Below are 9,232 nucleotides of genomic sequence, written 5' to 3'. Positions count from 1 at the left end.
TTGAAGATTGATATCTATTTTTTAAAAATACATTTTTTATTTAATCCTCTATAGTTTTTGATCTAATTTAGAATTCGCTTCTCAGATTCTGGTGAGATTTTTAGGGTCCTTTATCGAAATCCGTCGGGAAATTTGAAAAAAGGTTTAAAATATCAAAAATGGCGATGTAGTGTTTGAAAATGTACTTTTTTAAATGCAATTTTGGGATTTTTATTAGAAATAATGAAAAGTACACTATTTAATTCAGAATAAACTTAGGAAGTGTATTTAATTCTTTTGAAATTTTACAGAGTATTTTTAAAGATACCGATAAAATTTTATTAGATTTCAGCTATTTGAAAGGATTTTCAAGTTTTTAGTTTTTTTTTCAACTTTTAATGCATTTTTAAGAGCTTTTAATTTGAAATATTTTAAGAAATTTTAAAACAATTCGAAGGAATTATTAATTTCATTCATTTTTAGGGATTTCTTCAAAAAATGACTAAAGACATTTTTATAAGATTTTACAGGATTTTATACTGTTTCAGTGGGTTTTAAAGTATTTGTTCACGAAAAGTGAGGTATTTGGTAGGATTTTCAAAATTTGAAGAGATTTGAAATTATTTTTTGGAGCTTACCCTGCATTCTTTTAATTCTTTGAATTTATTTTTATTTTTTAAAAATTTCCTGTAGTTTTATTTAATTGATCCTAAGCAAAAATTGATAAATTCTAAAAGTATTTTAAATATTTTAAGGTATTTTTCCACATACCTTGGCATTTGCAAGAGCTTTAATAAAAACTTAAAGGGTTTTAAATATTTTAGGTTATCTTAAAAGATTACAAACATATTTTTAATTTATTTTAGTGATTTAATGATACTTAAAAAAAATTTTAATATTCAAGGCTATATCGGAAAAGATTTCGAACCGTTTTCAAGGAGTTTAAAAAATTTTAAGGCATTTTGAAGGTAAGATTTGAAATATTTTAGGAAATTTAAAAATATTCCCAGAAGTTTTTTATTTATTTCAATAGTTTGACTCAATCATTTTAAGAGATTTTAATATTTTAACGGATTTCAAAGAATTTATTCACACGAAGTGAAGAATTTTGTAAGGTTTCAAAGACTTGAAGAGATTTTAAAATGTTTGTGGCAATTCCTTTTGAATTTGCTCCGAATTCTTCTTATTTTATCCTTTTTTCTTTTAAATTTCTTTACATTCTTCTAAATTTACTCAAATTTATTCAATTCAATGAACTTTTGAAAAATTTGTGTTTAATTTATCGTGCAGTCTTTTAAACTCACCTTAAATTCGTAGGCATTCCATCAAATTATTTTGAATGCCCTTTCAGTTTTCCCAAACTCACCTTAAACGTACTCAATCCAGTGAGTTTTAAAAAATAATTTGTTAATTGTTTTCAATTCACTTTATTGCTTACTTATTGAATTCTGCTCATTTATTGAACTCTCCTAATTTTCATGAAATTCACTCAAATTTTCCTAAAATAAATGGAGTTTTTACGTTTTTCTAAATTATTTTTAATTTATTTAAATTATTTCAAATTGTTTTGAAGTCATAAGTCACTTTTTTGGTTATCAGTTATTAGGGGTTTCAAGATTTTAAGAGATTTGAAATTATTTTTCGGAATTCAGCCTGAATTCTTATTAATTTGCCCTGAAGTCTTTTAAATTCTTTGGAATTCTTTTGAAATGTTTTAATTGACTTGAATTATACTAAATTAAGTCAATTCAACTCGATAAAATGGATTTTCTTTGATTTTTTAATTTGGAGATTTATAAGCTTATTTAAAAGTTTTTGAGTTCAAGAAGTTTTTTCATATTTTCATATTATTTTTAATTAATTTGAACTTTGTAAAATTACCGAAATTCTTCTCATTCACCATAAATTTCCCTAAATTATTTCCAATTTCACGGAAATCAATGGATTAAAAAAAAATTCCGACTAATTTGAATTTAATTTGAATGGCTTTAAAATCTGATAAATTTATCCCGAATTTGTTACCATATTTTATTCCATAGGGACTCTGCGGCCCAAAAAGTCTTATTTTTCTTTTCGAATTTTGAAAATATAAAAAGCAGATTTCAAATCCATCTATTAAATTTAACAAAAATTTTAATATATTTTTTTTCAAATTTTCCAACGGATTTCGAAAGAAACAATTAAAATTCAATAGAATTCGTAAAAAGTTGAATTAGATCAAATTCTATAGAAGTTTAAAAACAAAAATTGTTTTGTTTTTTTAGTAGACGTAAAAATTAAAATTCTTAAAATCATTAAAAAAAACTGTTTTCCAGACCTGATTTTTGCCACAATTTTCTGAGTTTTTTTTTCATCAGGAAAAACATGTTTTCCTGATAGGTTTTTTTTTCTACCGGTGATATTAGCCTAATGCTCGTCGCTCTGATTGTAGTTTGACTTTTTTTGACTTAATTTTTTTTCCTAAAGTGAAAAAGAGCGTGCTTATGTTCTTTTTTTTTTTACTTGCGATTCAGAGCGACAAATATCAGTGCCATATCTTAGTACTCAAGATGCCCGAAATGTACCTGATTATTATTATAACTGGTAGTTCGACTGCATAATTATGCATATTTTACGTAATTTTTATACTCTGCCGAAAGACAAGGCCTGAGAATGTGCGACATGATTATTAGATGTCATCATTATCTGATCCATTCTAGATCTTTCTTGTGAAGAGAGATCTCTTTTCTCATATTCTTATTATTCATAACCGCGAAAAAACATAAAAGACTTTTGTTACAATTGTAAGTAACATTGCTAATATGCTTTTGATTGAACTATTTTATATTTTCTAATAACGTCTTCGAGAAAAACAGGTATAAATGAAGTATTATTTAAGTAATAATTAAATATTATTAAAAAAAAACCTTAATTATAAATGTTTCGTAACTTATTTGAATTCGATAATTCATTTAATCAGATTTTTATATGTCTTCTATTTAATTATGTAATAATTTCACGTTCACTTTTGCATGTATAAAAAGTGGGGTATAAATAAAAATGTGTTTTGAAAAAGTTTTGGGCTCGGAATGATTCGTATTATAAGTCTAATATTGATGAATTTCAAATCTACAAGTGTATCAATTTTAATAATAGGTATAGACAAAATGATGGACCAAAAAAGCATTGCAATTTTTTTTTTTATTCTAGAGGGCAAGGCACCCCCCTCACCCCCAAAAAAGTTTCCATTTCGCAAGAAAGAAAATCCGTAATTTTTTTTTCGAAACTTTTTTTCGGGCACTTCAAAATCCCATTTAAGTAACGTGGGAACATTTTAAATTTTCGAAAAATTGAACTCTTGTTCCAGGGTTTCATCGAGACGTGCCAAACATTTACAGGATTTTTAAAAGGATTTCCTATAGTTTTAACAATTTTCAATTGTTTAAACAAGTGTAAATTATTTCAGCAATTATTTATGCCTAACAAATGTAAAAGATAATTGTATTTTCTAATTGAAATGTAATCGTTTGTCATTTTGTGCAGTAGTACATTTTTCTAAAAACATGATGTAATTATTTAAACAGTTATTTATTGTCTATTTTCAAAATTTGTATAAATTGAGCCAGAGATATAATCTTTCTTTTTAAATTCGTATCCTATGCTACGATTTGTTAAACAATTACATATTTTTGATATATTTCTTTTAATTTTTGCAGATTTTTTTTTACTCTAGAGGGTTAGACAGCCCCCTCACCCCCAAAAAAGTATCCATTTCCCAAGAAAGAAAATCCGTAATTTTTTTTTCGAAACTTTTTTTCGGGCACTTCAAAATCCCATTTAAGTAACGTGGGAACATTTTGAATTTTCGAAAAATTGAACTCATATTCCAAGGTTTCATCAAGACGTGCCAAACTTTTAAAGGATTTTTTAAGGATTTCCTATAGTTTTAAAAAAATTTCAATTGTTTAAACAAGTGTAAGTTATTTCAGCAATTATTTATGCCTAACAAATGTAAAAGATAATTGTATTTTCTAATTGAAATGTAATTGTTTGTCATTTTGTGCAGTAGTACATTTTTCTAAAAACATGATGTAATTATTTAAACAGTTATTTATTGTCTATTTTCAAAATTTGTATAAATTGAGACAGATATATCAACTTTCTTTTTAAATTAGTATCCTATGCTACGTTTTGTTAAACAATTACATATTTTCGATATATTTCTTTTAATGTTTAATAAATTTCTATTTGTTTAAACAATCTTTATTTTGCTTAAGCAGTTTTTTTTCATAACTAAAAAAACTTTAAAAAACAGAACACATAATTAATGAGGATTTTAAAACTATTTTTGGAAATGTAATTATTTAAAACATTTGATTTGTTTAAACAATTAAAAAGTGGTGAATGTATTATTTCTATCAGCCCTAGCCATCGCACCCATTTTTTCTGTTCTCTTAGCATCCGGGAGGGATATCTTAGTTCAAAGGAATCGAATAGATGAGGCTCCAATCAGGTTTATCCTGTCTGCATTGTTATGTATAGCAAAAATACTAAAATTCATTAAAAACTTGATACTTTTTATAAATATAAGAGGAAGAACAAACTCTTCAGTAACAATAAGAGTAGCTGTAATTGGTAATCCAAAAAAATGCATGAAAACATGTAATTTAATATTAGAAAATTGAATACAAAGGTAAATATTCTGAAGCCAGTTTGAATTGTATTCATATTTTTCTATTGTTTATTTTACTAATGTAATTAATTCTATAAACAAATGTATTTGTTGCAAATTTCCAGAATTGGTTGATAATATTACTTGACTAATAATAATAATAATAGTAATAATAATATTTAAACATTGATAATTCGTCTTATAATATACTTTTTTATTAATTCGTCTAGACATTTCCGCTCTCTAAAAATATCTATTCACACATAATTTATTTATAATCAGATTGGAGACTTTATCAGTAAACCGGGAAAGACCGAGAAAAAAACGGGAAATTATCGGGAACTAAATTAATTTTTACTTTGTCTACAGTTGCAGGGCATACAAGTGAAAATAATTATCGCTTTTATTTTATAAAAGGCTGTTGGTAAAGAAATAAAATTTCCCTTCGGACAAGGAATTTTCTGTATGGAACGGGAATTAAAAAAAAAATAGAAAATGGGAATTAGAAAAAAAGAATTAAAAAATCCCCGTTGCAAGTCAAAATTCGTCACAATTTAAAAGTTGCTTCTTCCGAAATTAAAAAAAGAGAGAGTGCAAAAACAGTAAATATTCTATTGAAAGTGATTTCCACGAGAAAAATGTGGAAAATTGACCATTTGAATGATAAGAACTTGTAGCCGAGTAAATTATTTATTGCGTTGAAAGATTTTTTAAATTATGAGTGCGAAACCATAGGATCAAAATGTGTAGCTCCGGGCTGTACGTCTTACTATAACAGCAAATAGCTCATTTGTCAACCCAAGAAGTTAATTTTTAATCAAAAAGATGAATCTTAAATTAAAAAAAAATAATTTTCAACAAGCGAGTTTGTTTTTCAACCAAGTAAAATTATTTCTGACCCGAAAAATGAATTGTAATCTAAAATGATGAATATTTAACTGTAATACTTGAATTTTTAACAACAAAAAAAAGGATTTTTACAAAAGGAGATTAGCTTTCAAAGAAAAAATTGATTTTCTACAAAAAAGTCGATTTTCGAAACAAAAAGTCGATTTTTTAACTACACACGTGAATTATCAACGAAATAATTGAATTTTCAATGCAGAAGGACAAACTTACATCCAAGTTGTTAAATTTTGAACTAGAAAAGGTCAATTTTCCACCCGAAATAATTATGTTGTATACTGAAATAGTTAATTTTTTAGTTAAAAAGTGATTTTAAAGAAACTAGTTATATTTTCAAAACCATACTAGTTATATTAATTAAACATTAAAAGAACTGTATCAAAATTACGTAATTATTTAACGAAACGTAGCATAGGATAATAATTTGAAAAAAGATATTTTAAGCTGACGTAACCTGTTTTCGAATCGAGTTGAAACCTATCTCGCAATTAAGAGCTCATTTAATGCCCTATTGCCAAATTTAATGCTGCAATCTTTAAAAAAAACCAGGGGTACCACCAGCTTCACATTAAGTTGGCGGAACCCCATGTGAAGTAAATATTAAATCGAGCTCTGTCATATCACATAATTAAGGGCTCATTTAATGCTTATTTTGATGCCTTATTGCCAAATTTAATGCTCCACTATTATTTTTTAATCCGGGGGTTACGCTAGCTTAGCGTTAAGCTGACGGAACCCCATGTGAAATAAACGTTGAATCGAGTTCTATCCTATCCCATAATTGAAGGCTCATTTAGTGCTCCCCAAAAGCACCAAAAATTATTTTTAAAAGGCCACCCCTAATACTGAAAAACCACCCTTAATATAAATTATGCACACATTGTAAATCTGACTATACCATAAACAAGGGCTCATTTAATGCTCATTTTGATGCCTTATTGCCAAATTTAATGCTCCACTTTTTTTTTAATCCGGGGGTTACGCTAGCTTAGCGTTAAGCTGACGGAACCCCATGTGAAGTAAACGTTGAATCGAGTTCTATCCTATCACATAATTAAAGGCTCATTCAGTGGTCTCGAAAACCACCAGAAATTATTTTCAAAAGGCCACCCCTAATACTGAAAAACCACCCTTAATATAAATTATGCACAAATTGTAAATCTGACTATACCATAATTAAGGGTTCACTTAATGCCTCATTGCCAAATTTAATGCTCCACTATTTTTCTTAATCGGAGCTTAGGGTAGCTTAGCGTTAAGCTGACGGAACCGCATGTGGAATAAACGTTAAATCAAGTTCTATCCTATCACATACTTAAAGGCTCATTTAATGCTCTCCAAAGCCACCAAAAATTATTTTCCAAAAGCCACCCCTAATACTGAAAAGCCACCCTTAATATAAATTGTAAATCTGACCATACCATAATTAAGGGCTTAGTATAAATTATTACCAAATTGTAAATCTGTCCATATCACATTTGAGGGCTCGTTAAAGGCTACTTTGATGCCTTTTAAACCATTTTCATCCTCTGCTGTTAAAAAGAGGGTTTATGCTGGCTAAACGCTAAGGTGATACGTGAAAATAAGGCAAGTATTAATTCTGAATTTTTTTTTGAATACCGCATACTGTCTGAATTTCAACTATTCGGATTTTAATCATTTTCAGCGGAAATCCTTACAGATTATAATTATTGCTACCTCTCTTACTGGTTCAAATTTAGGGAATAATGAAGGACCTACTACTTATTATTGAAAACCAGGTATTAGGCTGGCTTAACGCTAAGCTGACGTAACCCTCGGTTTGAAAAAAAACTCGTGAAGCATTAAATTTGCAATGAAGCATTAAATGAGAATTTAATGACCCCTTAATTATAGTATGGGCAGATTTACAATTTGTGCATTATTTATATTAAGGGTGGTTTTTCAGTATTAGGGGTAGCTTTTGGAAAATAATTTTTGGTGGTTTTGGAGAGCATTAAATGAGCCTTTAATTATGTAATAGCATAAAACTCGATTCAACACTTACTTCCCATGGGGTTCCGTCAGCTTAACGTTAATCCAGCGTAGCCCCCGGATTAAAAAAATAGTGGAGCACTAAATTTGGCAATGGGGGATTAAATGACCTCTTAATTATGTGATATGACAGAGCTCGATTCAACATTTATTTCACATGGGGATAAGCTGGCGTGTGACCCCTGGTTTTTGTTGTAAATAGCGGAGCATTAAATTTGGCAATAGGGCATCAAATGAGCATTAAATGAGCATTAAATGAGCCCTTAATTATGAGATAGGTTTCAACTCGATTCGAAGGTGTGGTTACATCAGCTTAACATACCTTTTGAAAAAAATTTGATATCTCTGGCTCAATTTAAAGCAATGTTGTAATTACAAAATAAAGAATTGTTTAAATAATTACATAATGTTTTTAGAAAAATGTGCACTCCAAAAAATGACAAAGAATCACATTTTAATTAGAAAAGACTATTATTTTTTACATTTGTTGGGAATAAATAATTGTTTTAATAATTTACACTTGTTTAAACAATTGAAAATCGTTTTAAAATACATAGGAAATATTCAAATTGTCCATTAGTAATTATTTGTATAAAAAAGACCACGGAAATTGCTAAAAAAGTAACAGTAATAAGTAAAAATGTTTTTTTATTTTTAGGTCATATTTGGGCGCTGCTATGAGGGTAAGGGTAGTTTGGAAATAAAAGAGATGAGTATGGTTTTATTTCGTAGACACTTCTCTTCATTTCCTAAAAAGTTTGGCACGTTTCGATAAAACCCTGGAACATGAGTTCAATTTTTCTAAAATTCAAAATTTCCCCATGTTAACTAAATGGGATTTTGAAGATTTTGAAAAAGCAAAATTACGGATTTTCTTTTTCGAAAAATGGTTTTATTTTTCAAGTCGTGGATAGCGGTTTTTTAATGATTTTTGGAGGTGAAAAATTTCAGAGAAATAATTGCAACTATCTAGCGATACTATAAAAAATAGTTATAAACAATAATTTATTTTAAAAATTATGTTTTTAACTTGAATTAATTCTTACTTCAACCTAATTGAAGGGTGGACAAAAAGTTGGAAAATTGTAGAAAAAACTGTAACTTTTTAACTATATTCCAAGAGAAAAGTGCAATAAACGATAATAAATTGTTTGCACTTTTTAAACATTATTTATATACTTATATATATATATATATATATTTTTTTTTTTCAACTTTTCAGGTGAAGCGACGTAATAATCAAGTTAAATTAACAGAAATCATTGTTCAAACGATTGATTATAGTATTTAAAATTATATTCTTTTCGAATAAAACTAGCAAGTTGCATTTTTTTTTTAAATTTTACACTTCTAGTCCATTTTTCACTCAAGGCGATATAATAATTAGAACAATTAAGAAAATATAATTATTTAAACAAATTATTATCTTGTATAATTATCTTTTCCATTTTAATCCTAGATAATTGCATTCTTTAATTCATTTTTATCTTTTTAACTATCTTAGAGTAATGCTAGAAAGTTGCGGGTTTTTCTGAACTTTTTAACTTTGGCTTTTTATTTCGAAACAATTAATTAATATTAATTTTAGCAAAAAGGTTCTCAGTAACTACTTAAAGGAAAATTTACATTTAGTATGATCCATATAGAATATTTGAAGAATATTCTAAGCGTCGGTTTTTTCAG

Source organism: Belonocnema kinseyi, chromosome 4 (assembly GCF_010883055.1).
Source record: "Belonocnema kinseyi isolate 2016_QV_RU_SX_M_011 chromosome 4, B_treatae_v1, whole genome shotgun sequence".
NCBI classification, from domain to species: domain Eukaryota; kingdom Metazoa; phylum Arthropoda; class Insecta; order Hymenoptera; family Cynipidae; genus Belonocnema; species Belonocnema kinseyi.
The sequence above is the reverse complement of the archived record's forward strand: the minus strand, read 5'-3'. Positions refer to the sequence as shown.